We start from the raw sequence: 6,848 nt of genomic DNA on the forward strand, positions 1-6,848 counted from the left end.
GAAGAATTATAATGTGGTATGTGTGCAGAGTACATCAGATTATAAAAGTGTGTCAAGAGGGTAAAAACTAATTTTATTCATTTGTGGACGTCTGGTACTCTTTAAGCAATACTTAATGCAAAAGGCAGGTTTCTTGGGGCAAGTTTCACAATGGTAAATTGTGTCCTTTTGGACTCCCCTCTTGGAGCATAGTCTGCACTGTTTGTGTTCTTCCCTTCTGCACTGTTTGGGGAACTTCTGGAAAATGTTGGCCTGGGACAATACTGGCACTATTGGTTTCAGACCCTTCACCTTCCTTAGTGCCAAACATTAGGGTCTTGATGACTGCCTCCTGAAACTGAAGGCAGGTCCCCGTATTGCCTGCAGGTCGAAACAGCACAAAAGCATTGTACAGTGCCATCTGTACAATGTGTGCACAGCTAATTTTTCTTTTCTTTTTTTTTTCTTTTTTTTTTTTTTGTACCATACTTTAGATTTTCGCACTGTATGGTTTGAGGACCTGATCTGAGAGATCGACACTCCCCCAAACCACCCACAAATTTATTATATCCAAGGAAACAATCTGGCTTTGGGACTTTGTTTGTGGTACCTCGGTCCATGACAAGGGAGCTGTGTGTCTGGTATGGTGGTCAAGATTAAGACTATCCCTCTTGTCCCTTATACTCGACCACCAGCATTTGTGCTGCATTGGCTCTTTCACCCTTTCTCGCTGTTCCAATTAGCCTCTCCGATTAAAATCAATCACCCACGGCAGCACCACGAGGAGGGGATCGGCCCTTCAAGACAGGAAACCTCTCAGGCATAAAAAAGGTGGCACCTCTCCCATGCAAATTTGTTTCCTGGTCTAGGCGGGTGAACATCTTGCAGGCATAAGTGAAGAATGGAAGATCTTTCCTTGGCCCGGCGGTTCAAGCAGCGGTGTTCCCTGCTCGGCAGTGTGGGGTCCCTGGGAGACGCCATGGTGGGTCTTGGGGGACTTTTATGGTTCTGTGCGGATGCTGGTGAGCGGTATCCCAGGCGGGGATAGCTGACTCTGGTGTGGTTCATCGAGCGGGAAGAAGATGCTGCAGGGGCATGTGAATATAACAAGCAGGTGCGTCCTGATGATGCGGCGGCCAGGTCCTGATGCACGGGGGGGGGCGTGCCTGATGTGGACAGCGTTGGGGCGGGTTCTGATGACCGGCCAGGGTGCGCTTGGATGATGCGGCGAGCCCAGATGTCGGTGTCCGGATGAGGCGGCTGGCACGCACCGGAGGTACGAAGAGGGCCAGAGGACATCCTTAACATGGCTTGAGACTCATGATGACAGACACACCTGCTAACCCAGAACTTCCTGGGCTATTGCAGCCCTGGAGGGGCGGGCTATAGCATGGTCTGGAAATTTAAGAAGAAGCCGGGACAGGAGTCAGTGTTACTTGTCTGGTGTCCCCTCCAGGGAGAATGGATACCGAGCAGCAGCAACTTCAGCAGCTGGTTGGGAAGCCCCAGCAACAAGCACAGTGGCATCAACCTCCTGGCAGTACTGCCAGTGGCCATGTCTGTGAAAGACTGTGTTCTGCAGGCAGTGGGCTAGGTACCAAATGGATCACTTACACATTTGGGCTTAACAGCTCTCTATAGCATTGAGAAGCATACTATAAGCATTGATCCCTAGAACTTTTCTGATATATATTCACACACATCTTTGTATCTATATGGAGCTACCTATATCTGCATAATCTGTATGACCCATCATCCATGTGACACCCCCCCCCCCCCCCTCCTTGATATCTGGTACCTCGCACTTATATCTCCTATCATGTTATGTGATTTTTGTATTTGTTATTATGTAATCTTGATTGAATTAAATGTTTTTTTATTCCGCAATACTCATTTCTTTTCCTTTTTTCCATGTACTCATACATGTAGGACACCAAGAGTTTCTCAGGGTGGGGTGGTCATTAAGGGGTAATTAGACACTTCCAGTTTAGAGCCCTTCCTTTGGCCTCGCTATTGCCCCTCGTGTCTTCCCAAGGTAATAGCAGAGGTTATGGCCCATCTCCGGGAGAAAGATGTATTGATTGTTCCGTATTCTAATAGTAGGTAATTTGGCCCAGCAGTGCACTACCCAGCTGGAAGTACCATGGATTTAAATTTAGTCTGATCAGTCAAGACGTCTACCATTCGAGGCCATCAATTCAGCATCTGTTTAAATCTTCTCCCTTAAAACAGCCTGCTGGTAGCCTTAACATCTGCTCTTAGGGTCAGTTGCATCAGGCCCTTTCCAGAGTTCCGCCATTCACTCAGTTTTTGAGGACAGTAATTTTGAAGCCAGATCCATCTTACCTAAAGTAGCGTCTCGGTTTCATACTGTATGTTGCAGGAGATAGTTCTCCCTCTTTCTGCTCTAGCCCTAAGAATAGAAGGAAGAGAGGCTTTATATGTTAGATGTTTAAAAGATGTCTACTAAAGTACCTGTCTGTGACTGACTCCTGGAAGAGGGATAGCTCTTTGTGTCCTTCCAGGGACCCAGGAAAGGGGGCTTAAAGCCGTCAAAGCGCACAATAGCTAGGTGGATAAGGGAGGCCCACAATAGCTAGGTGGATAAGGGAGGCCATTTCTTTAACTTATTCGGCAAATGGCAAAGTTGTTCCAGAAGGCTCATGCCACAAGGAACTTGGCAACCTCCTGGGCAGAGAGATCAGACGTCTCAATCGAAGAGATCTGTAAGGCGGCAACCTTATGGTCTTCCACTTTTCTATAAGCACTATAGATTTGGATATGGGTTCCTCTTCCGACCTCGCCTTTTGGAAGAAGGGTGCTCCAGGCTGTGGCCCTCCCTAAATTCTTACTTTCTCTGTAATTCTCTCGTGGTGCTGTCATGGGTGATCGATAGTCTCTGTTACTTACCGGTAACGGGATTTTTCGGAACGTATGACTGCACCCTTATATTCCCTGCCATCATGTGGGTGACCATTTTTTTCTGCTAGAGTATAAGTTCACGTGTTTAATTGTGGAGCTGGTAAAATAGTGTTTTACAATAACCATTGGATGTCCCCTCGTGCTCCGTAATCCATCTGATGCGTGGGAGAGGTCCGTCCTTTTTATTCCTGTAGGGTTTCCTGTCCTTGAAGGGCGGATCCTTTCTTGTGGTGCTGTCATGGGTTCCAAAAAATTCCATTATCGGTAAGTAACTAAGACTTTTCGCACGGTGCCGCATTCAACTGTACCTCTGACAGAGAAGGTCTTTTAAGAGTGGGATGCTCGTGTAAAAGTTTATCATTGTAGAGGTGATTACAATTATCCAGCAGTGGGTGCAGCAATTCCCACACAATTTTCCCACTCACACCCAGGACAGGGGAGTATTCGGGGGGGGGTCCATCTGTCTGTCCTTCCCTTCGTAGACCCTAAATCTCTGGGTGTACCCTGGGGTATTCTCGCAGAGCTTGTTCAGTTAAATTCCGTACCTGGCCCTCTTACTGGGCAAGTATTGTCAGAATTTTAGCCTCCTTTTGAAGTGAACCAGAGATTGATCTATACAGATGTCCCTTTAGAGGTTGTACGCCTCAGCAAATTTTCTGCTGAATTGTTCAACTCCTAGCTGAATTTTGTATAGATTATCAAAGTTGGGATCATCTCGGGGAGGATATTGTTCATTATCACAATAATGCAAACATTTTTGAATCGCTTCAAATCATGTTCTTGTCATGGCTTTACGAAATACCGGTGTGCTATAGAGAATATCAGTACTCCAGTATTGCCGAAGCTTTGTTTTTTTTTTGGTTATGCGCATATGCTGCACTGCCTCAAAATGTCATCATTTCTGCTGCGTTTACAGGGGTCCAGCTGGCGTATGATGACGTGGGATTTTGGGTGAAAAAATTGATGAGCATACAAATTTGTCTGGGCCACCATGACATTTATTTTTTTCCCTCACTTTAAAAGAATTTAAAGAACTCCATTTCAGTGAGGCCTGTAACATCAAATTGGATTCCTGAGCTGCTGATGAAATCCAGACTAACAGGCTGATAATTTTTGGGGCATGCAGTCCATATGGGATTGATTGCTGTAGGGGTTGCCTAGAGCACTTTGCTGGGGAACCTTCTTCACTTGAGGAGGAGGAGGAAGAGAAATAGAGGAACGTGGGATCTTCCTCACTGCCTAAATTCGTGTCGGAGGCAAGGAAGGCGTATGCTTTTATTTTTCAAAACACTGTGGCTGTGTGTGTAAGTGGTGTTTTACACAAGTTTCACACAATACCCATGTAAAGGGGTACTATTTATTCTGAAAAAAGAAAAAAAATTTTAGATGAAAAGAAAAATCGGATGTAAAAAAAAACACGTTTGTATAAAAAAAATAGTGATAACTACACTAATGCCTGACTAACTATACTTTATTTTTTGCAAAAGAAAACCGTACGTCACCAACACTGCAACGTACGCTCCTCTAAGGCACTAGCTAAGAAATTACTAGGCGATTTAAAAAAAAAAAAATTATGCACAAGAAGCTACCTCCCTACCTACAAAGCTACTCCGTACTATTATTTTTTTTTTTCCTCTAAAACCAAATCTGACGTCACCAAACACTGTGGTGTCTGCTACTCTAATGCGCTACCTATAAAACTGCACTGTACTAACTACTATATTATTTTTTTTTTTACGGAAAAAAAACACAAAAAAAACAAAAACGGATGTCGCTTACACTGCGACGTCCGCTACTCTAACTAAAAAAGAAAAAGTCCCTTGGTGAAGTCTCTGCTCAGCAGCGATACTGATCAGAGCGCTGCGGCCACCATAAGAGCTCGAATTCTCAGCGCAGGACGCAGTGCACACTTAAAAAGCGCAAAAAATACAATTGGGGATGAGGAGGGTGGGGTACAGGGATTGGGGAACTGCTGCTGCTGTGATAACAGATACGTCACACAGCCCACAGCACAGATCGCAGCACCAAGAGGCACAGGAGCAGAGATCGCAGCACCAGGAGGCACAGGATCACAGAAGCACAGATCGCAGCACAAGGAGGCTCAGGATTGCAGGAGGCACAGGATCGCAGGAGCACAGATCGCAGGACCAGGAGCCGCAGGAGCACAGATTGCAGCACCAGGAGGCATAGGATCGCAGGAGCACAGATCGGAGCACCAGGAGGCACAGGATCACAGAAGCACAGATCGCAGCAACAGGAGGCACAGAAGCACAGATCGCAGCACAAGGAGGCTCACGATTGCAGGAGGCACAGATTGCAGCACCAGGAGGCACAGGATCGCAGGAGCACAGATCGCAGCACCAGGAGGCACAGGATCGCAGGAGCACAGATCGCAGGACCAGGAGCCACAGGATCGCAGGAGCACAGATTGCAGCACCAGGAGGCACAGGATCGCAGGAGCACAGATTGCAGCACCAGGAGGCACAGGATCGCAGGAGCACAGATTGCAGCACCAGGAGGCACAGGATCGCAGGAGCACAGATCGGAGCACCAGGAGGCTCAGGATCGCAGAAGCACAGATCGCAGCACCAGGAGGCACAGGATCGCAGAAGCACAGATCGCAGCACCAGGAGGCACAGGATTGCAAGAGGCATAGGATTGCAGGAGGCACAGATTGCAGGAGCACAGATTGCAGCACCAGGAGGCACAGGATCGCAGGAGCATAGATCGCAGCACAGGATCGCAGGAGCACAGATCGCAGGGGGGTCGCACTAGCCACCAATGAATCTCTCAGGGTAACACAGGGAAATCTCACAACTACTCTGCACACAACTCCGAGGTAAAGAAGGCGTGCAGAGTGGCGATTGCTATTTTAGATTAACCCCTTTGGCGCTGATTGGCCAGAAACTATTGTTCAGCCAATCAACGCCAAAGGGGATAATCAGGCAAGGTGGGGTCGCGATCACCCCACCCATTGTGAGTGCTGTGATTGCTGCTGTCTCAGACTGCACTGATCACACCATGTCACATGGTATTTTTCTTTTTTACAACTTTATTGACCCATCGCTGTGATTAGCTGGTCAGAATTGAACAGCCAATTACAGCCACCGCTGACATGAGAGGGGAGGGGAGGGAGTCGGTACAGACCGCTGGGGCAACGTGCAGGGATGGCCTGCTGTTTTTGAGCAAAGACACTAAGAAAACCAAATGATGACAATCGCCCCATGATACACCACGTTTTTTTTTCACGTGAGGAAACTACTCTGTCAGAAAGAGATATAGACCTCAACAATGTATCTTATGGACTAACATCCTGTTCTTGTGTAATAATCAGAATGGTCTTACCTTAGTGCGAAAGCATTCATCTTGACTAGTGACTATGTTCCTCCTTCGCCACAGGAGTGTGACAGGTAAGGGGATATTTTAACTCATCCATTGATTCCTCTCCTTACGGGTTTATTGCAGAGTTGCTGTTTTGTCACTCCAAAAGTGCATTGACTGGATATTTAACCAACTCACCACTTCATTCAGTCTACCAGTTTTATTACTTCAATCTTGAAATACTTATTGTGTATAATGGCTCCACTGACTTACTTTCCAGTGTGTCCATTTTCCTACTTTAACCAGGAGGACACACTGGTCTTGGAATATTTTCACCCGATCCGCTATAACCATACCTGTTGCGCAACTCCAATTAGGAGGATAGACTGGGATATTGATGGTTTATCAGCCCCCATGCCGGCGAGTCCAACTCGCACCTTCATTAGGAGGGCAGGACAGTATAGTGCTGCCCGACTTGGCACAGTCAAGTTCATATTACCACTCCATACCAGGAGGGTAGTTTGGATCAATTGATGGTTTATCAGCCCCATACCAGCGAGTCCAACTCGTATCTCTATTAGGAGGGCATACCTGTATAGTGCCGCTTGACTTGGCACAATCAAGTT

This window comes from Phyllobates terribilis, unplaced genomic scaffold, assembly GCF_046119375.1.
Source record: "Phyllobates terribilis strain yellow unplaced genomic scaffold, ASM4611937v1 Scaffold_2__4_contigs__length_985480577, whole genome shotgun sequence".
In the NCBI taxonomy this organism is placed as follows: Eukaryota; Metazoa; Chordata; class Amphibia; order Anura; family Dendrobatidae; genus Phyllobates; species Phyllobates terribilis.